This window comes from Balaenoptera physalus (assembly GCF_965194825.1).
Source record: "Balaenoptera physalus genome assembly, chromosome: 5".
Lineage (NCBI taxonomy): Eukaryota > Metazoa > Chordata > Mammalia > Artiodactyla > Balaenopteridae > Balaenoptera > Balaenoptera physalus.
Genome location: NC_138884.1, coordinates 51,384,988 through 51,408,189, shown reverse-complemented (window position 1 = coordinate 51,408,189; position 23,202 = coordinate 51,384,988). Strand labels below are relative to the sequence as shown.

General features: G+C 36.3%; 1 pseudogene across 1 annotated transcript in view; it reads right to left on the bottom strand.

Annotated features, from left to right (window-relative positions):
- The window catches only part of LOC309661528 (protein enabled homolog pseudogene), a 71,126-nt pseudogene that overhangs the window by 2,950 nt on the left and 44,974 nt on the right, over positions 1–23,202 (bottom strand). The window lies entirely within an intron of this gene.

Sequence of the window (23,202 nt, the reverse complement as noted above, 5' to 3'; positions counted from 1 at the left end):
CAACAAGCAGCAAAGAGGAGGCCTTCTGGCAGGTATTATTAGGCAAGATGACTATTATCTAGGGAGATCTTGATCAAGTCTGATCTCAGCAAGGCTCCATATTCAGGAGGAGCCTGAAACAGAGGTGCCTGGGGGCAGTGTGTAATTGGCATTCTCCACAAGCCTGGTTCATAGTGTCTACCTGATACTTGAAGCAGCATCTAATCCAGGTGGGAAAGGCTCACTGCACATCAGGGCAGAGGGCCTGCAGGTGCACAGGTGGCCATTGCACTTCAGAGTAGGTGTCCAGTTGTCTCCTTGACACCCATGAGGCTAAATTCATTTGGGTCACAGCTGCCTCTGGGAGTGAGAACCATGGACTCTGTGTCCAGTAACCTGCAACATCAAGTGGAAGCTCCCATTGTGCTTGCAGACTTGACCCCCTGGTCTAGGGTGAGGAATTTCTGAGTCTGTTTATGGCTGGCCATTACTGTCAACAAAACCTGTTACTATCTTTGAGAAGTTTTATGACTAGCTAGCTCAAAGGCATGACAAAATGCACATGCTATCACTTAAAGACTACCTCTATTTTCAAACAAAGATTGTTCGTATTTTCAGAATTACATAGAAGGGCACAGTGGAGGTATATAAATGAAGATGATTCCAGCAGCACTCCTTCAAACAGCATAAAACTATAAAGTTCAACAAGATGTACTAACATAATGAGTCACACTTTCAGATAGGCAGTGGAATGGAGTGGTTATGAAAGGAATGTTTGGATTAGGTTTCTGCTTCCACTGATGAATGCCAGCTGTGTGACCCTGGGTAATTTGCTTATCCTTTCTGTGTCTCAGCTTCCTTGTCTCCAAAAATATAAGTAATAATTATAACCCATCTCATAGACTTGTTATGAAGATTAAATTAATTAATATATATAAATAATGCCTGGAACATAGTAAGTCCTCAGTGAATTTTAGCCATTACTATTGCTCCTGTTGATCTCAAGTGTAAAATCAGAAATGTGACTTTGGTCCATGATTTTGGGTAGAATAATCAGATAAGCAATTTTAGGGAAAGGCATTTATACTGGGTATTTCCATTATTCAAAGTATTATCACTAATACTGCAAGATTAAGACAATATTACAAAAGAAGACTATTTAAAAATAAGTTTATGTCATAGAATTAGAAACTCTAACAGTACATTGATATGTTTCAGCTTTCTGTAATATTATATCTCTCTAAGCAATAAAGCTTTTCAGATTAAGCTATTTGGATTAAATTGTCACTAGCAACTTTGACTTCTTTCGGTTTTATATATTTTTCCGTTAGCTGAAAAGGACTCCCCAGATTAAGACAGTATGCTGCTGAAACATATACTGCTTGTTATCTGGCTGTTTTTTATGAAGTCTTCTAAGACATATAGTATCTGACCATCAATATGGGTTGTTTGACATTTATGATAGTGAAATGAGTGTTAGTGTCCAAGTCAAACATATTTTGTATACTTTGGAATGTCATCTCACTTAGAATGGGTATGAAAACTTTCGTGTGGATCCTTGGAAAGAGAGCATTACTGTTTGATTGTGAAAGGTTAGGTTTAGCCCCATCTCTTGAATTTTCTCATGTCCCCTTTTCTTCAGTCATCGCATCACTGACTTATTCAAACCCTCTAAATCTCTGGCATTTACTATTGTTGTCTTCATGATTTTCCTGTCTCTACCTCACCTCCTTCTGATCCATTTGCTATCCTGCTGCCAGAATAATCTTTCTAAAGACCACTTACCTGATGATCTTGCTTTTCTGGGTAAAGATTTTCGAATCTTCCCTCACATCACACACACACACACACACACACACACACACACACATTTATTCCTTGAAAGGTCCCTTCCCTTCACTTCCTGTTCCTCGTCCCTCCTTTAACTGACCCTAAACTACAACCACCACCTAGCTACACTGGCATTCTTCCATCAGGACTTTCAGTTACCCCTCCCTCTACTTCTGGCACTTTCTCTCCATGTCTTGTCTTCCTGTTGAATATAGTCATCTAGGCTCTTACAGATCCATTTCCAGGAAACATATGCTCACAATAAAAATAAAAACATAAAATGCAAGAGGAAGAATCATCAGAAATAATAAACTACAGAATTAGACCAAAATAAATGTATATATTGAAATAGATTTAGGATATAAAATTTGTTTTATATGTATAAAGAAATAAAAGAGTAGAAGAATGGAAAGAATAAGAGACTATCAAAATGATCAAGTAGAATTGAAAAAGAGTAGTATTGAGAAATGAAAAATGTAATCACTGAAATAAAGAATTTAGTGAATGCTGAAACAGCAGATTAGACACAGGTGAAGAGAGACTCAACAAATTAGAAGACACGTTTGAAATAAATAACCAGCATGCACTACAGAGAGATGAAGAGATGGAAAATATGAAAGCCAGGTTAGGGGACAGGGTAAAGCGATTGATTTTTGTATCTGATCTGAGTTCTAGAAGGAAGAGCATGTGGGAAAAAGAAATACTTAAGAGATAATCTATGGGAATTGCCCAAAATTGAAGAGAGTCACCAATGTTTAGATTCAGGAAACCTCTCAAATCCCTAGTGATACAAAGGAAAATAAATTCCCACCCAAAACAACACTTTATATTGGAACTGTAGAACACCAGAATCAAGAGATGTTAAAAGCAGATAAAAGATAAGTATAATAAATAAACAAACAAAATCAGAGACAAGAACTGTTAAAGTTCTGAGAGGGAATAATTACCAACCAAGAATTGTAGACTCATTGACTTTCTCTTTCTTTCTCTTTCAAGAATGAAGGTAAGATAAAGCCATTCACAGAAATATAAAATCAAAGAGCATTTAAGGCCAATTAACCTTCACTAAAGAAGTGTTAATGGATATACTTAGCAAGAAAGAAAATTATTACAGAAGGCAGTTATGAGTACTTATAATCTAGTAGCTAGAAACAAATGGCAGGTCCTCAGGTATAATCACATATTTGAACAGTAATAAAGCTGTTTGTACAACAACATCTTCATGAAGTTGATGGAATTCAAAGGAAGAAGACAAGATAAATCTAAGAGAACAATTGAAAATATAGTTGGAAAAGGCTTACCAGACTTAAAGCATTCTAAGGTCCCTGCATTATTTTGTTTAATTTTAGGCTTTGTTAAATTGTTAAGCAGAATGCAGTGTAAAATTTTAAGGATGACCACTTAAAGAAGAGTAATAAGACATACACATTTCAAACCAGTAGGAAAAATGGAATGGGATGGGGGTAGATTTCAGTCTGTTCAACAGAAAGCAAGAAGAGAGGGGAGGAGAAAATAACTGAGAAAAATAGACAAATAAGCATAAAATAGAATAAAATGAAGTAATAAGGATATAGAGATTTGAATAAATTATTTCTAACTTTGATTTTAAGGATATATATATAACAGTTAGAAAATATTATGCAGGCTTTTCAATTACATGTGGAATATTTACATTTTTACTTAACCATAAAACCAGTTTCAATAAATTTAAAAGAATTAGTAACATAAAAATAAAATTTCTTAAAACTGAAAAGCAATAATGTATCTCACTTATAAAAGCTCATATTGTGCTGCGTTAGATGAATGGAAAACAATAATTAAAAAAAAAATACCTAGAAACATGGTCACATTTTAAACCACCAAAAATAATGATATAAACTTATTTGCTATAATGGAATGAGAGCTAGTTTAATTTCAGCAGAGCTGTAATACAAGAAGCAAAAAGAAATATAGAAACAAGTATAAGTTCTGAAGGAAAATAACTTTTTTACTAGAAACTATTATTTAAACCATCGTAAAACATGAGTGGAGAGGATGAAGAGGGAGACTAAAATCTTGCTAATGTTCTTTGAGACATAAGTAGAATTTAACCATGGACATTGTTTAAAAATTGAGATAAAGTGTTGCGTTATAAATAGAAGGATGATCAGTAGAAAATAAATTAAATGTGATATTTTGTGTGCTTTGCAAAATCATGAAACTGATTTTCCTCCTCAGAAAAAGTCCTGTTTTCTGTTTCATGTTTTAATATGATTGCATGTTTTTTCATTCATTGTTCTTTCATCTGATAGTGAGAATATTCTTGGTTAAACAGTGAAAGTTTGTTTGTACTTTAGAATAGGTGTATGAAGCTGTTTAAGCATGTGGATTTTTTTACCCAATCTATTTTTTTTATAGACTACTGTTGGCTTGAGGAAGCAGACCTGTGAAAACTGTTAAGGATGATGAGTAGCACCACTGGGTGGATTTGGGTGACACAATATAATTCATGTCCTTAACATCTTACTATTATTATACATAGAAACTTTCACCAATTATTGTTGCTGAGAAATAACTGAAACATTCTCCTGTAAGTGATTAAAATATTTGTCGATTTCTCAGATTTTTAAATAGAATGAAATTGGATCTTATCATGAATTTTCTATAAAAATCTGGAGTTCCTTTTAGGTTAACAGATTTGTATCTTTTATAAACTAATTTTAAGTTCTATAATCTTATATAATGCTTATATGTAGTCTTATGTATAATATACATATAGTCAGGTTTACGAAAGAGAAGGCCATTTCCATACCTGGTATAATTCAACAAATTCTGTGAATTTTTAATTTCCACTTGCTGCGGAATTAAAATGTTTCACCTTCTATTTTGACATGAGTGCTGTATACCAGCACAGTTTGGAAGTTTTGTACAGAAAGGGAAAAAAACACCCTCTTCAGAAAAATTTTTAAAGAAATGTTTAGTTGTACCTTGTGAAAATAATACCAAATAGCTATTTTATCTTTTTTTTTTTTGCAAATATGGACATTTTTTTAATCATCTTTTTTGGACTATAATTGCTTTACAATGGTGTGTTAGCTTCTGCTTTATAACAAAGTGAATCAGCTATACGTATACATATATCCCCATATCCCCCATATCTCTTCCCTCTTGCGTCTCCCTCCCTCCCACCCTCTCTATCCTACTCCTCTAGGTGGTCACAAAGCACTGAGCTGATCTCCCTGTGCTATGCGGCTGCTTCCCACCAGCTATCGGTTTTACATTTGGTAGTGTATATATGTCCACGCCACTCTCTCACATTGTCCCAGCTTACCCTTCCCCCTCCTCGTATCCTCAAGTCCATTCTCTAGTAGGTCTGCGTCTTTTTTCCCGTCTTGCCCCTAGGTTCTTCATGACCATTCTTTTTTTTTTTTTTTTTTTTTTTTTAGGTTCCATATAAATGTGTTAGCATACGGTATTTGTTTTTCTTTTTCTGACTTACTTCACTCTGTATGACAGACTCTAGGTCCATCCACCTCACTACAAATACCTCAATTTCGTTTCTTTTTTAGGCTGAATAATATTCCATTGTATATATGTGCCACATCTTCTTTATCCATTCATCTGTCGATGGACACTTAGGTTGCTTCCATGTCCTGGCTATTGTAAATAGAGCTGCAATGAACATTGTGGTACATGACTCTTTTTAAATTATGGTTTTCTCAGGGTATATGTCCAGTAGTGGGATTGCTGGGTCATATGGTAGATCTGTTTTTAGTTTTTTAAGGACCCTCCATACTGTTCTCCATAGTGGCTGTATCAATTTACATTGCAAGAGTGTTCCCTTTTCTCCACACCCTCTCCAGCATTTATTGTTTGTAGATTGTTTTATGATGGCCATTCTGACTGGTGTGAGATGATATCTCATTGTAGTTTTGATTTGCATTTCTCTAATGATTGATGTTGAGCATTCTTTCATGTGTTTGTTGGCCATCTGTATATCTTCTTTGGAGAAATGTCTGTTTAGGTCTTCTGCCGATTTTTGGATTGGGTTGTTTGTTTTTTTGATATTGAGCTGCATGAGCTGCTTGTAAATTGTGGAGATTAATCCTTTGTCAGTTGCTTCATTTGCAAATACTTTCTCCCATTCTGAGGGTTGTCTTTTCGTCTTGCTTATGGTTTCCTTTGCTGTGCAAAAGCTTTTATGTTTCATTAGGTCCCACTTGTTTATTTTTGTTTTATTTCCATTTCTCTAGGAGGTGGGTCAAAAAGGATCTTGCTGTGATTTATGTCATAGGGTGTTCTGCCTATGTTTTCCTCTAAGAGTTTGATAGTGTCTGGCCTTACATTTAGGTCTTTAATCCATTTTGAGTTTATTTTTGTGTATGGTGTTAGGGAGTGTTCTAATTTCATTCTTTTCCACGTAGCTGTCCAGTTTTCCCGGCACCACTTATTGAAGAGGCTGTCTTTTCTCCATTGTGTATTCTTGCCAGCTTTATCAAAAATAAGGTGACCGTATGTGCTTGGGTTTATCTCTAGGCTTTCTATCCTGTTCCATTGATCTATATTTCTGTTTTTGTGCCAGTACCATACTGTCTTGATTACTGTAGCTTTGTAGTATAGTCTGAAGTCAGGGAGCCTGATTCCTCCACCTCCGTTTTTCTTTCTCAAGATTGCTTTGGCTATTTGGGGTCTTTTGTGTTTCCATACAAATTGTGAAATTTTTTGTTCTACATCTGTGAAAAATGCCAGTGGTAGTTTGATAGGGATTGCATTGAATCTGTAGACTGCTTTGGGTAGTATAGTCGTTTTCACAATGTTGATTCTTCCAATCCAAGAACATAGTATATCTCTCCATCTATTTGTCTCATCTTTAATTTCTTTCAACAGTGTCTTATAGTTTTCTGCATATAGGTCTTTTGTCTCCCTAGGTAGGTTTATTGCTAGGTATTTTATTCTTTTTGTTGCAATGGTAAATGGGAGTGTTTCCTTAATTTCTCTTTCAGATTTTTCCTCATTAGTGTATAGGAATGCCAGAGCTGTCTGTGCATTAATTTTGTATTGTGCTACTTTACCAAATTCATTGAATAGCTCTAGTAGTTTTCTGGGAGCATCTTTAGGATTCTCTATGTATAGTATCATGTTACCTGCAAACAGGGACAGCTTTACTTATTCCTTTCCGATTCGGATTCGTTTTATTTCTTTTTCTTCTCTGATTGCTGTGGCTATAACTTCCAAAGCTATGTTGAATAATAGTGGTGAGAGTGGGCACCCTTGTCTTGTTCCTGATCTTAGAGGGAATGGTTTCAGTTTTTCATCATTGAGAAAGATGTTGGCTGTGGGTTTGTCATATATGACCTTTATTATGTTGCGGTAGGTTCCCTCTATGCCTACTTTCTGGAGGGTTTTTATCATAAATGGGTGTTGAATTTTGTTGAAAGCTTTTTCTGCATCTATTGAGATGATTATATGGTTTTTATCCTTCAATTTGTTAGTATGGTGTATCTCATTCTTTGATTTGCGTATATTGAAGAAGCCTTTCATTCCTGGGATTAACCCCACTTGATCGTGGTTTATGATCCTTTTAATGTGCTGTTGGATTCTGTTTGCTAGTATTTTGTTGAGGATTTTTGCATCTATGTTCATCAGTGATATTGGCCTGTAGTTTTCTTTCTTTGTGACATCTTTGTCTGGTTTTGGTATCAGGATGATGGTGGCCTCGTAGAATGAGTTTGGGAGTGTTCCTCCCTCTGCTATATTTTGGAAGAGTTTGAGAAGGATAGGTGTTAGCTCTTCTCTAAATGTTTGATGGAATTCCCCTGTGAAGCCATCTGGTCCTGGGCTTTTGTTTGTTGGAAGATTTTTAATCACAGTGTCAATTTCAATGCTTGTGTTTGGTTTGTTTATATTTTCTATTTCTTCCTGGTTCAGCCTTGGAAGGTTGTGCTTTAATAAGAGTTTGTCCATTTCTTCCAGGTTGTCCATTTTATTGGCCTAGAGTTGCTTGCAGTAATCTCTCATGATCCTTTGTATTTCTGCATTGTCAGTTGTTACTTCTCCTTTTTCATTTCTAATTCTGTTGGTTTGAGTCTTCTCCCTTTTTTTCTTGATGAGTCTGGCTAATGGTTTATCAATTTTGTTTATCTTCTCAAAGAGCCAGCTTTTAGTTTTATTGATCTTTGCTATTGTTTCCTTCATTTCTTTTTCATTTATTTCTGATCTGATCTTTATGATTTCTTTCCTTCTGCTAACTTTGGGGTTTTTTTTTGTTTTTCTTTCTGTAATTGCTTTAGGTGTAAGGTTAGGTTTTTTATTTGAGGTGTTTCTTGTTTCTTGAGGTAGCATTGTATTGCTATAAACTTCCCTCTAGGACTGCTTTTGCTGCATCCCATAGGTTTTTGGTGATCGTGTTTTCATTGTCATTTGTTTCTAGGTATTTTTTGATTTCTTCCTTGATTTCTTCAGTGATCTCTTGGTTATTAAGTAGTGTGTTGTTTAGCTTCCATGTGTTTGTATTTCTTACCGATTTTTTCCTGTAATTGATATCTAGTCTCATAGCGTTGTGGTCGGAAAAGATACTTGATATGATTTCAATTTTCTCTAAATTTACCGAGGCTTGATTTGTGACCCAAGATATGATCTATCCTGGAGAATGTTCCATGAGTACTTGAGAAGAAAGTGTATTCTGTTGTTTTTGGATGGAATGTCCTATAAATATCAATTAAGTCCATCTTCTTTAGTGTATCATTTAAAGCTTGTGTTTCCTTATTTATTTTCATTTTGGATGGTCTGTCCGTTGGTGAAAGAGGGGTGTTAAAGTCCCCTACTATGATTGTGTTACTGTTGATTTCCCCTTTTATGGCTGTTAGCATTTGCCTTATGTATTGAGGTGCTCCTATGTTGGGTGCATAAATATTTACAATTTTTATATCTTCTTCTTGGATTGATCCCTTGATCATTATGTAGTGTCCTTCTTTGTCTCTTGTAATAGTCTTTGTTTTCACGTCCAAATAGTTATTTTATCTTTATATATGTATCTAATGAGGTACCTGAGAATGCACTGCTTTATTCAATAGTAATCTAATTTTTTATTTACTTGTTAAATATGTGCGTGCACGCATGCGTGTGCATGTGCACACACACACACACTTCGTAAAATGATTGGGTTTTCTACTCTTTTAACAGCAGTGGCCTGTAATTTTGAATAAACATGAACAATTAAGCATAATGATTGTTTTATGGAAACTTTTTGGTCAGAGACCCAAGTTTTCAGTGAACTGTTGCTATTAATAATTAAATAATTGTTAGGTAAACATTACATTAAACAGCAATGCTATATTATAATAGTGTACCTCAGTAGATTAAACCTGAAAATATTTACCAGGAATTAATTATTTTAAAACTTTAGGTGTCATTTGGATCCAAATTCCAAATTATAAAATTTTCCTTTTTCCCCTATATATTTTGTGTATATTCTTGGAACTCTACAAAGAAGTTACTGTCTTGTTTTTTTCCCCTCTGGCAAAATGAGAAAAGCGGTATTTTATGGAGGGATCATTAACAGGTACTTGTGCTTTGAATGGATTGATTGTACTTGCTGCCTTTAGCTATGAACATCTTTTTGACAACTGTCCCCTGTTGAATATCTTGGAGAAAAGAAGGAAGAGAGGAAAGGAGGAAGACAAGGAAGAAGGAGAGGGTGGGAGGAGGAGAGATGGATGGACAAAAGGAAAGTATTTCCAAATTGCAAGACAGCGTATGAATCGAGTTTTATCCTAGTTAAACAAGCTTTTTGAAACGCCCAGTTGATTATTTAAAGCACCAAATACACATTTCTTTGCAATGATGTGTATTCTCTTTTCTCATTCTACCACAAAGCAGTGAATCTTTAGCTTTGGAATATGTTGGTTATTTTATTTTAAAATTTTTCCAATGAAAATGCCCAAATTACCAAACATAGTGTAAAAATTTCTTGTGTAACTTAAATCTTGTTCTAAAATTTTAACAATTGTTATAGTATTTATGGATCAAATATTACAGTATAGGTGTTATTTTTTTGTTAAATTTTGTAAGTTTTTAAAGTTACATGGACTTTTAGAAGAAGCACTCCTGTAAATATAAAGGAACATCTAACCCTTTCATGTTCATCACAGGTTTTTAAAAAATTTGTGCAGCAGTTTTTAACTCTTCTACAATCACATAATACAGAAAGAAATACATAATTTTGCCTCCAATTTTTAGTGGAGAAAATTGAAGGATAAAAAAATCTCTAAAGTTTCAAAATAAATTATTCACTCAAAAAATATTTATTAGGGGCTTCCCTGGTGGCGCAGTGGTTGAGAATCTGCCTGCCAATGCAGGGGACACGGGTTCGAGCCCTGGTCTGGGAGGATCCCACATGCCGCGGAGCAACAAAGCCTGTGAGCCACAACTAATGAGCCTGCGCGTCTGGAGCCTGTGCTCCGCAACAAGAGAGGCCACGATAGTGAGAGGCCTGTGCACCGCGATGAAGAGTGGCCCCCGCTTGCCGCAACTAGAGAAAGCCCTCGCATGGAAACGAAGACCCAACACAGCCAAAAATGAATTAAAAAAAAAAAATTTATTAGGTCCTTGCTCCATGAAGCAACTTATATAGCAGCAACATTTGTAGAAGAAAATTATGTGATTTTGGCAATTACAGTAACTTGGTAATTCACGTGAACAATGTATGAACAGAAAAATATAAAATTGCACACTTTTTTATTGAGTAAATTTGACTTGTAACATTGCATATGTTTCAGGTATACAGTATGTTACTTTGATACATTTATATATTGTTAATGTGATTGCTGAAGTAATATCACATTACATAATTATAATACACATGATCACATTATGTAATTATAGTACAGTATTACTGTCTATTTATTATACTGTTCATTAGATCTTCATGGTTCATTTACCAATTCTTCCAAGTTTGTACCCTTAAAGACCATCCCTCTTGTCCCTGTCCCTGGTAACCACCGTTTTATTCTGTTTTTCACAGGTTTAACTTTTAGATTTCACATGTAAGTGACATCATACAGTACTTGTCTTTCTCTATCTGACTTACTCTCTTAGCATAATGTTGTAGCAAATGGGAGGATCTCTTCCTTTCTCATGGCTGAATAACATTCCACGGTGTATGTATACCACATATTTTTTTACCCATTCATCCACTGATGGTCTTTTGGGTTGTTTCCGTATCTTGGCTATTGTGAGTAATGCTGTGATAAACATGGGAGTGCGTATATCTTGTCAAAATCCTATTTTCATTTTCTTTGGTTGTATACCCAGAAGTGGAATACCTGGAGTATATGATAGATCTACTTTTAATTTTTTGAGGAGCTTCCATCTAGCTTTCTATAGTTGTTAGACTAATTTACATTCCCACATCCTCACCAGCATCTGTTGGTCCTTGTCTTCTTGATGATAGCCATTCTCACAGGTGTGAGGTAATGTTTCACTGTGATTTTGATTTGCAGTCCCCTTATGATTAGTGATGTTGAGCATCTTTTCATGTGTCTCTTGGCCATTTTGATGTCCTTTTCGGAGAAATGACTATTTACTTCTTCTTCCCATCTTTTAACCAGATTGTTTGTTTTCTGTTATTGAGTTGACTGAGTTCCTTATATATTTTGGATATTAATCACTTATTCGATAAATGGTTTGCAAAATTTTTCTCCCATTCTGTAGGGTGTCTTTTCATTTTGTTAATTAATTTATTCTTTTGATGTGCAGAAGCTCTTGAGTTTGATGTAGTCCCATGTTTTGATTATTTTCTTTTATTGTTTGTTATTTTGGCATCATGCCCACCAAATTATTGCCAAGACCAATATCAATAAACTTCTCCCCTAACATTTTCTTTTAGGATTCTTATGGCATCAGGTCTTATGTTTAAGTCTTTGACCCATTTTGAGTTAATTATTGTGAGTGGTGTGAGATAGGGGTCTACTTTCAGTGTTCTGCATATGTTTCTCCAATTTTTCCAGCACCATTTGTTGCAGAGGCTATCCTTTCTCCACCGGCTATTCTTGGCTTCCTTGTTGAATACTAGTTGACCGTATATGCCAGGGTTTAATTCTGGGCTCTCTATTCTGTTCCGTTGGTCAATTTGTCTTTTTTCCCCCCAAGTACAATACTGTTTTTCTACTATGGTTTTGTGGTATAGCTTGAAATCCAGAAGTGTGGTATCTCTGGCTTTGCTCTTTTCTCTCAAGATTGCTTTGGCTGTTTGAGATCTTTTGTGGTTCCACACACAGTTTAGGATTGTTTCTTCTATTTCTGTGAAGAATGCCTTTGGTATTTTGGTGAGGACTATGTTCAATTTGTTGATGGCTTTAGAACTATTGATATTTTAACAATATTAAGTCTTTGGATCCATGAACATTTGTTTGTGTCTTCAATTTCTTTGATTTTGTTTGTGTCTTTCCATTTGTTGGTGTCCTTGATTTCTTTCAGCAGTTTTGCAGTTCTAATTGTACAGATCTTCCACTTCCTTGGTTAAATTTATTCCTAAGTATTTTATTGTTTTTGATGCTATTGTGAAAGGGATGGTTTTCTTTATTTCTTTCTCAGATGCTTTATCATTAGTGTAGAGGAATGAAATTGAGTTCTGTACGTTGACTTTGTATCCTGCCAATTTACTGAAATTGTTGATTAATTTCAATAGTTTTTTGGCTGATTCTTTGGGATTTTCTATATATTCAATCATATCATCAGCAAATAATGACAGTTTTACTTTTTCATTTCTGATTTGGATATATTTTATTTCTTTGTCTTGCATAATTGCTCTAGCTAGGACTTCCAGTACTATATTGAATAAGAATAGTGAGACTGGGCATCCTTGCCTTGTTCCTGGTCTCAGAGGAAACACTTTCCATTTCTCTCCATCAGATATAATGTTACCCTTGTGTTTGTTATACATGGCCTTTATGTTGAAGTATGTTCCTTCTATACCCAGTCTGTTAAGGGTTTTTATTATGAAAGGATGTTGTTTTATGTCAAATGCTTTTTCTTTCTCTATTGAAAAGATCATGTGATTTTTATTTTTTCTTTTATTGATGTGATGTGTTGGATTTATTGATTTGCATATGTTGACCCATCCTTTCATCCTAGGAATAAATTCCGCTTGGTCATCGTATATACTTCTATTAATGTGTTCTTGAATTTGGTTTGCTAATATTTTGTTGAGAATTTTTGCACCTATGTTCATCAGGGATATTGGTCTATAGTTTGCTTTTCTTGTGGTATCCTTATCTGGCTTTGGTATCAAGGTAATGCTGGCCTCATAGAACAAGTTTGGAAGTGTTTTCTCCCCCTCAATATTTTGAAAGAGTTTGAGGAGGATTGGTATTACTTCTTTAAATGTTTGATAGAATTATCCAGGGGAGTTTTCTGGTCCTGGAGTTTTCTGTGTTGGGAATTTTTAAATTACTGATACAGTGTCTTTACTCATTATTGGTCTGTTCCTACTTTCTATTTCTTCCTGATTCAGTCATGGTAGGTTGTGTGTTTCTAGAAATGTATCCATTTCTTTTAGGTTGTATAATCCATTGGCATATAACTGTTCATAGTAGTCTCTTATGATTCTATGTATTTCTGTAGTATCAGTTGTAATGTCTTCTCTTTTCATTTCTAATTTTATTTATTTGACTCTTCTTTTTTTTCCTGAGTCTAACTAAAGGTTTGTCAATGTTGTTTATCTTTTTGAAGAAACATTTTGTAGTTTCCTTGATCCTTTCTGTTGTTTTTCTGGTTTCTATTTCATTTATTTGCATTCTGATACTTACTATTTCCTTAGTTCTGCTAACTTTGGGCTTAATTTTTTCTTCTTTTTCTAGTTCCTTGAGGTATAAAGTTAGGTTGTTTACTTGAGATATTTCTAACAGCTTAATGTATTTATTGCTATAAACTTTCCACTCAGATCTGCTTTTGCTGCATGCCATGATATTTGATATGTTGTGTTTTCATTTTCATTTGTTTTGAGATATTTTTTATTTCCTTTTTGACTTCTTCTTTGACACAATGGTTGTTTAGACGTGGGTTTACTTTCCACATGTTTGTAGATCTTCTCATCTTTCTCTTGTTGTGGACTTCTAGTTTCATACCAATTGTGGTCACAGAAGATAGCTGATATGATTTCAGTCTTCTTAAGTTTGCTAAGATTAGTTTTGTGACCTATCATATGATCCAGCCTGAATGTTCTATGTGCACTTGAGGAGAATGTGTGTTCTGCTACTGTTGGATGGAATATTCTATATGTGTCTATTAAATCCATTTGTTCTAAGGTGTGGTTCAAGTCCAACGTTTCTTTGTTGATTTTCTGTCAAGACAATCTATCCATTGCTGATAGTGGGGTATTGAAATCCTGCAATTACTGCATTGTTGTCTATTTGTTCCTTAATATCCATTATTACATACTTGTATATTTCAGTGATCAGGTTTTGGGAACGTACATATTTATTATTGTTATATCTTCTTGATGTAGTGACCCCTTTACTGACCTTCTTTGTCTCTTCTTACCTTTTTTGGCTTGAAGTGTGTTTTGTCTGATACAAGGATGGCTATACCCACCTTCTTTTCATTTCTATTTGCTTGGAATATCATCTTCCATCCTTTCACTTTGAGCCTATGTGCCTTTAGAGCTGAAATGAGTCTTCTGTAGAGAGCATAGAGTTGGACCTTGTTTTTTCAGCCATCCACCCACTATGTGCCTTTTGATCGGTGAGTTCAATCTGCTTACATTTAGGGGTGATTATTGCTATGTAAGAATTTACTATTGCCATTTTATCTTTTGCCTTCTGCTTATTTTGTCTCTCTGTTGTTCCTTTTTTCTTCTCTTTCTGTCTGCCCTTACAAGTTGGTGGTTTTCCATGGTGATTTGCTCACTCTCCCCTTTTTTATGTTTATGTTTCTGCTCTAGATTTTTGCTTGTGGTTACCATGAAGTTTACATAAAACATCCTACAGGTAAAATAGCCCCTTTCCTGCTGATGCCAGTTTATCTTCATTCACCTATAAAGGTTTCATCTGCTTACTCTTCCCCTTTTATATTTTTAATGTTAGAAATGATCTCTATGCTGTGATTTCATTACCAAGTTGTAGTATCTATAGCTATTTTTAATGCTCTTTTCCTTTAACCATTATATTATAGTTAAGAATTTAATATACTGTTCTAGAAAAGATTTACAGTATTCTAATTATGAGTATTTATCATCTTAATCAGAGTTTTGTGTACTTTTGTCTTTTTGTTTCAACTTGAAGAGCTCCTTTGAACATTTCTCATAAGGCAGGTCTAGTGGTGGTAAACTCCCTCAGCTTTAGTTTGTCTGGGAAAGGCTTTAATTCTCCTTTATATCTGAAGGATAACTGCCACATATTCTTAGATGGAAATTTTTATCTTTCAGTATTTTGAATATGTCATTCCACTATCTATCTCCTGACCTTCAAAGTTTCTGCTGAGAAATCTACTGTAGCCTAATGGGGGTACCTCTGTAGGTTGCTGTCTTTTTTTTTTTTTTTTTCCCCCTGGCTGCCTTTAAAATTGCTTCTTTATAATTGAATTTTGACAGCTTCATTAAAATGTGTCTTGGAGGTCTTTCTGTGATGAGATAACAAGATATTCTGTTAGCTTCGTGGATCTGTATATTCATCCCTTCCCCAGATTTGGGAATTTCTCAGCTATTATTTCTTTAAATAAACTCTGTCCCCTTCCCACTCTCTTCTCCTTCTGGGATGCCCATTATTCTTACGTTTCCCTTTCCAATAGAATCAGCTATTTCTCCTAGGCTTCACTTGTTAAAAATCTTAGCTCTCTCTTTTCTTCCACCTGAATTATTTGTATATTTCTATCCTTGAGCTTGCTAATTCCTCTTCTACCTGATTTGCTCTATTTCCAGTGCATTGTAATGCATTCTTTATCTCATTTATTGAGTTCTTCAGCTCCAGAAATCTGTCTGATTCTTTTTTAGAATTTTAATCTCTTTGGTAAAGTATTCCTTCTGCTTGTTATTTTCATTCCTAATATCATTGCATTGCCTTTATGAGTTTTCTATTGAATTTCTTCGTAACAGCTATTTAAAACTCTTTATCAGTTAGATCACAATATTCCATACCTTTGGGTTTGGCTACTGGAAAATTGTCTTGCTTTTTTTTGCGATACCGTATTACCATGATTCCCTGAATAAAAAATGGAACACCATTTTTATTTAGGTAAGACTTTGTTTACTTTGATCCTAAGAATGCAACAGGTTGGTAGTTAGGAGCCTTCCTTTCCAGAAGGTGGCGCTATGGCACAAGTTTTTGGTTTCTCTTACCAGCGTTAACTAGGGGCTTCTAAGATTGGGAACCCACACAGTTAAAACAAAACAAAACAAAAACAACAACAAAAAAAACAATGCGTGGTGGCAGAATGTGGCGCAGGGGGGAGGTGTGTGTACTTAGCACTTGGGGCTTTGTGGGTGTCCATGGCCTGGTAGAGGTATCCTCAAGTTGGGATGGGGGCGGTGTCCCAGGAGTCCTAGGGTGGTCGGTCCCCTTGCCTCCAGGGGCAGACAGCAGGAGACATTTTACTTCAGTTCTCTTTGTCTGTCTACTTACCTTTCCTTTCCCTCTATCCATATAGTAGTGATATTTTTAGTTATTTAAGGAAACTCCATACTATTCTCCATAGAGACTGTATCAATTTACATTCCCACCAACAGTGTAATAGGGTTCCTTTTTCTCCACACCCATTTATTGTTTATAGATTTATTGATATTTTTGATGATGGCCATTCTGACTGGTATGAGGTGATACCTCACTGCAGTTTTGATTTACATTTCTCTAATAATTAGTGATTTTGAGCATCTTTTCAAGTGTTTGTTGGCCATCTGTATATCTTCTTTGGAGAAATATCTATTTAGGTCTTCCACCCTTTTTTTGATTGAGTTGTTTGTTTTTTTGACACTGAGCTGCATGAGCTGTTTGTATATTTTGGAGATTAATCGCTTGTCAGTTGTTTCCTTTGCAAATATTTTCTCCCATTCTGAAGGTTGTATTTTTGTCTTGTTTATGGTTTCCTTTGCTGTACAAACCTTTTAATTTTAATGAGGTCCCATTTGTTTATTTTTGTTTTTATTTTCATTACTCAAGGATGTGAGTCAAAAAAGATCTTGCTGGGATTTATGTCAAAGAGTGTTCTGCCTATGTTTTCTTCTAAGAGTTTTATAGTGTCTGGGCTTACATTTAGGTCATTAATCCATTTTGAGTTTATTTTTTGCATATGGGTTAGGGGGTGTTCTAATTTCATTCTTTTACATGTAGCTGTCCAGTTTTCCCAGCACCACATATTGAAGAGACTGTCTTTTCTCCATTGTGTCAATATATTCTTGTCTCCTTTGTCATAGATTAGGTGACCATAGATGCGTGGGTTTATATCTGGGCTTTCTATCCTGTTCCATTGATCTGTATTTCTGTTTTTGCACCAGTACCATGCTGTCTTGATTACCGTAGCTTTGTAGGATAGTCTGAAGTCAGGAAGCCTGATTCCTCCAGCTCCGTTTCCCTTTCTGAAGATTGCTTTGGCTATTCGAGGTCTTTTGTATCTCCATACAAATTTTAAGATATTTTGTTCTAGTTCTGTGAAAAATGCCACTAGTAATTTGATAGGGACTGCATTGAATCTGTAGATTGCTTTGGGTAGTATAGTCATTTTCACAATATTCATACTTCCAATCCAAGAACATGGTATATCTCTCCATCTGTTTGTGTCATCTTTGATTTCTTTCATCTGTATCTTATAGTTTTCTGAGTACAGAAACTTGGCCTCTTTAGGTAGGTTAATTCCTAGGTATTCTTTTTGTGGTAATAGTAAATGTGATTGTTTCCTTAATTTCTCTTTCTGATATTTTGTTGTTAGTGTATAGGAATGCAAGAGATTTCTGTGCATTAATTTTGTATCCTGCAACTTTACCAAATTCATTGATGAGCTCTAGTAGTTTTCTGGTGGCATCTTTAGGATTTTCTATGTATAGTATCATGTCATTGGTAAGCAGCAACAGTTTTACTTCTTCTTTTCCAATTTGTATTCCTTTTATTTTTTTTCTTTTCTGACGGCCATGGCTGGGACTTCCAAAACTATGTTGAATAATAGTGGTGAGAGTCAACATCCTTGACTTGTTCCTGATCTTAGAGGAAATGCTTTCAGTTTTTCACCATTGAGAATGATGTTTGCTGTGGGTTTGTCATATATGGCCTTTATTATGTTGAGGTAGGTTCCCTCTATGCCCACTTTCTGGAGAGTTTTTATCATAAATGGGTGTTGAATTTTGTCCAAACATTTTTCTGCATCTGTTGAGATGATCATACGGTTTTTATTCTTCAGTTTGTTAATATGGTGTATCACATTGATTGATTTGTGTATATTGAAGAATCATTGCATCCCTGGGATAAATCTACCTGATCATGTTGTATGATCCTTTTAGTTTGTTGTTAGATTCTGTTTGCTAGTATTTTGTTGAGAATTTTTGTATCTATATTCATCAGTGATATTGGTCTGTAATTTTCTTTTTTTGTAATATCTTTGTCTGGTTTTGGTATCAGGGGGATGGTGGCCTGGTAGAATGAGCTTGGGAGTTTTTCCAAGCTTTCTCTGCAATTTTTTGGAAGAGTTTGAGAAGGATGGGTGTTAGCTCTTTAAATCTTTAATAGAATTCCTCTGTGAAGCCATCTGGTCCTGGACTTTTGTTTGTTGGAAGATTTTTAATCACAATTTCAATTTCATTACTTGTGATTCATCTGTTTATATTTTCTGTTTCATCCTGGCTCAAACTGGGAAGGTTGTACCTTACTAAGAATTTGTCCATTTCTTCCAGGTTGTCTATTTTTTTGGCATAGTGTTGCTTGTAGTAGTCTCTTATGATCCTTTGTAGTTCTGCAGTGTCCATTGTAATTTTTCTTTTTCATTTCTAACTTATGGATTTGAATCCTCTCCCTTTTTTTCTTGATGAGTCTGGCTAAAGGTTTATCAATTATTTTTCTCTTCACAAAGAACCAGGTTTTAGTTTTATTGATCTTTGCTACTGTTTTCTTCATTTTTTAAAAAATATTTATTTATTTATTTATTTATAGCTGTGTTGGGTCTTCGTTTTCTGTGTGAGGGCTTTCTCTAGTTGTGGCAAGCGGGCGCCACTCTTCATCATCGTGCGCGGGCCTCTCACTATCTCGGCATCTCTTGTTGCGGAGCACAGGCTCCAGACGCGCATGCTCAGTAATTGTGGCTCACGGGCCCAGCTGCTCCGCGGCATGTGGGATCTTCCCAGACCAGGGCTCAAACCCGTGTCCCCTGCACTGGCAGGCAGACTCTCAACCACTGCGCCACCAGGGAAGCCCTGTTTTCTTCATTTTTATATCATTTATTTCTGCTCTGATTTTTACAGTTTCCTTCATTCTAACTTTGGGTTTTGTTTATTCTTTCTCTAGTTGCTTTAGGTGTAAGGTTACGTTGTTTATTTGAGATTTTTCTTGTTTCTTGAGGTAGGATTGTATTGATATAAGCTTCCATCTTAGAACTGCTTTTGCTGCACCCCACAGGTTTTGGATCATGATGTTTTTGTTGTCATTTGTTTCTATGTATTTTTGATTTCCTCTTTGATTTCTTCAGTGATCTCCTGGTTATTTAGTAGAATATTGTTTAGCCTCTATGTGTTTGTGGGTTTTTTTTTTTTCCTGTAATTGATTTCTAATCTCATAGCATTGTGGTCAGAAAAGATGCTTGATATGATTTCAATTCTCTTAAATTTACTAGGCTTGATTTGTGACCCAAGATGTGATCTATCCTGGAGAATGTTCCATGTGCACTTGAGAAAAAAGTGTATTATGGTGCTTTCAGATGCAATGTCCTGTAAATATCAATTAAGTCTATTGGGTCTATTGTGTCATTTAAGGCTTGTGTTTCCTTATGGAGTTTCTGTCTGGATGACATGTCCATTGATGTAAGCAGGGTGCTAAAGTCCCCCACTATTATTGTGTTACAGTCAAGTTTTCCTTTCATGTCTGTTAATATTTGCCTTATATATTGAGGTGCTTCTATGCTGGCTGCATATGTATTTACAATTGTTATATCTTCTTCTTTGTTGATCCCTTGATCAGTATGTAGTGTCCTTCTTTGTCTCTTGTAACAGTCTTTATTTTAAAGTCTATTTTGTCTGATATGAGTATTGCTGCTCCAGCTTTCTTTTGATTTCCATTTGCATGGAATATCTTTTTCCATCTCCTCACTTTCAGTCTGTATGTGTCCCTAGGCCTGAAGTGGGTCTTTTGTAGACAACATATATACAGGTCTTCTTTTTGTATCCATTCAGCCAGAATGTATCCATTCTGTGTCTTTTGGTTGGAGCATTTAATCCATTTATATTTAAGGTAATTATCAATATGTGTGTTCCTATGACCATTTTCTTAATTGTTTTGGGTTTGTTTTTGTAGGTCTTTTTCTCCTCTTGTGTTTCCCTTTTAGAGAAGTTCCTTTAGCATTTGCTGTAGATCTGGTTTGGTGGTGCTGAATTCTCTTAGCTTTTGCTTGTCTGTAAAGCTTTTGGTTTCTCATCGAATCTGAATGAGATCCTTGCTGGGTAGAGTAACCTTGGTTGTAAGTTTTTCCCTTTTATCACTTTAAATATATCCTGCTGCTCCCTCCTGGCCTGCAGAGTTTCTGCTGAAAAAGCAGTTGATAATCTTATGGGGATTCCCTTATATGTTCTTTTTTGCTTTTCCCTTGCTGCTTTTAATATTTTTTTCTTTGTATTTAGTTTTTGTTAGTTTGATTAATATGTGTCTTGGCATGTTTCTCCTTGGGTTTACCCTGTATGGAGCTCTCTGTTCTTCCTGGACTTGATTGACTATTTCCTTTCTCATGTTAGGGAAGTTTTTGACTGTAATGTCTTCAAATATTTTCTCAGACCCTTTATCTTTTTCTTCTTCTTCTGGGACCCCTATAATTTGAAAGTTGGTATGTTTAATGTTGTCCCAGAAGTCTCTGAGACTGTCATTTCTTTTCATTCTTTTTTCTTTACTCTGCTCCTTGGCAGTAATTTCCACCATTCTATCTCCCAGCTCACTTAATCATTATGCTGCCTCAGTTATTCTTTAATTCTTCTAGGTCTTTGTTAATCATTTCTTGCATCTTCTCAAGCTTTGCCTCCATTCTTATTCTGAGGTCCTGGATCATCTTCACTATCATTATTCTGAATTCTTTTTCTGGAAGGTTGCCTACCTCCACTTCATTTAGTTGTTTTTCTGGGGTTTTTTCTTGTTCCTTCATCTGGTACATAGCCCTCTGCCTTTTCATCTTGTCTATCTTTCTGTAACTGTGGTTTTTGGTCCACAGGCTGCAGGATTGTAGTTTTTCTTGTTTCTGCTGTCTGCCCTCTGGTGGTTGAGGCTATCTAAGAGGCTTGATGGGAGGCTCTGGTGGTGGGTAGAGCTGACTGTTGCTGTGGTGGTCAGAGCTCAGTAAAAGCCTCAGTTATTCTGCTATTGATTCCTTTTAGTGTATTTTTCATTTCAACTATTGTGTTGTTCATCACTGTTTGTTCTTTAGTTCTTTGTCTTTGTTAAACATTTCTTTTATTTTCTCAATCCATGCCTCCATGCTATTTCTGAGATTTTGGATCATCTTTACTGTCATTACTCTGAATTCTTTTTCAGGTAAGTTGCCTATTTCCTCTTCATTTATTTGGACTTGTAGGTGTTTACCTTGCTCTTTCATCTGTACCATATTTTTCTATAGTCTCATTTTTTTTTTCTGATGGGTGGGGCCGTGTTCCTGTCCTGCTGGTTGTTTGGACTGAGGCAGCCAGCACTGGAGTTTGCAGGCAGTTAGGTGGAGCCAGGTCTTGGTACTGAGATGAGGACCTCTGAGAAAGCGACACCAATTAATATTCCTTGGGGCCTGAAGTTCTATGTTAGCCCAGAAGCTTGGACTCAGCACTCCCATCACAGACGCTCAGGCCTGACCCCTGGGCTTGGAACAAAGGCCCTGGTCATGCGGGGATTCGTCCCGTCCTCTTCGGTGCCTTAGGTCCCCTTCCAGCACCCATTAGGTGCTCTGCAAGAATTGCTCTGATGCATTCTTGTTGTACTTGTGGGGAGATGCGAACTTCACATCCTCTTACTCCACCATCTTAACTCCACCTGCCTCCAGATTCTTAACTTCTTGTGGGCAGGAACCTCATCCCAAACAGCCAGGGATTCCAGCAACCAGCACACACCTGGTGCGGCAGGTGCTCAGAACTGCTCACTGAATGAAGATGCACTGTCTGTCCGTCATATTCACATGGAGACTTTCAGCTTTCACAGGACATCATTTTATTGGTACTTTGATTCAGACACTGAATCTTCCAGCTCCTTGGTGTCAGATTTCCCAGCCTACAGAACTACCGTTCCATGAAATCCCATGTGGAACTTGGCACCCAAGCAGGACAGCCAATGGGAAGGGAACTGCAGATCAGTGCCCTCAAGCCAGACGGGTCCAGCGCCCCTGCCCAGGGAAGGCAGCCTGTGGGCCTGTACTGTATATTTGAAAGTTGCTAAAAGAGTAGATCTTAAAAGTTCTTATCACAAGTAAAAATAAAAATTCTAACCATGTGAGGTGATAAATGTTAACTAAACTTATTGTGGTGATCATTTCACAATATATACATATATCAAATTCTTATGTTGTATACCTTAAAGTTATATGATATTATATGTCAAATATATCTCAATATAACTGGAAAAAATAAATAAACTTATGGCCTTCTTCTGGAAAAAAAAATAAAAGTATTCCAAGGAGCCAGAAACTAGATCACTGATAGAATTAGGGAGAGGGGATTAAGGTGGAGTGTCTGCCACACCCTGGACAGAAGATTCAATCAGAGAGGAAGATGAGAGGTGTCATCAGCAGCCTGTAATCTCCCAGGCTGATTGCATCTGCAGTCTGTCTAATGGGATAAAAGAAAGGAGTCTCCCTACAGGCTTATAAGGCCCAAGGGGCCAGATTCTGACCCCAGCAGTGAACAGAGAAGGTGGGCTGTGTTGTGCCTTCAGACCTGGATCAAGACCTGGATTGAGGAAGACCTTGTGCTCTGTGAGGAAGAAGCCCAGAGTCCCAGTGGGTGGAGCCAGGATGCCCCCAAGGCCTTGAGGACACAGAGAAGCTCCCCCAGCACAGAACCAAGACTGAGAAGCATGGGCAGGTGAGCATGGACTTGGGGCCAGAATCTCAGGTGGGCCTGAGCAGGGACAACATAGCTGCCCAGGGGACACTGGGTGACCACACTCTGATGGAGAAGGGCCAAGTTGGGATGGTCTGGGAGGTGCTAGAGGGCAGGAGGTTCTCAATGGATTAATTTGGAACAGACTCTCTGGCCAGCAGAGTGGA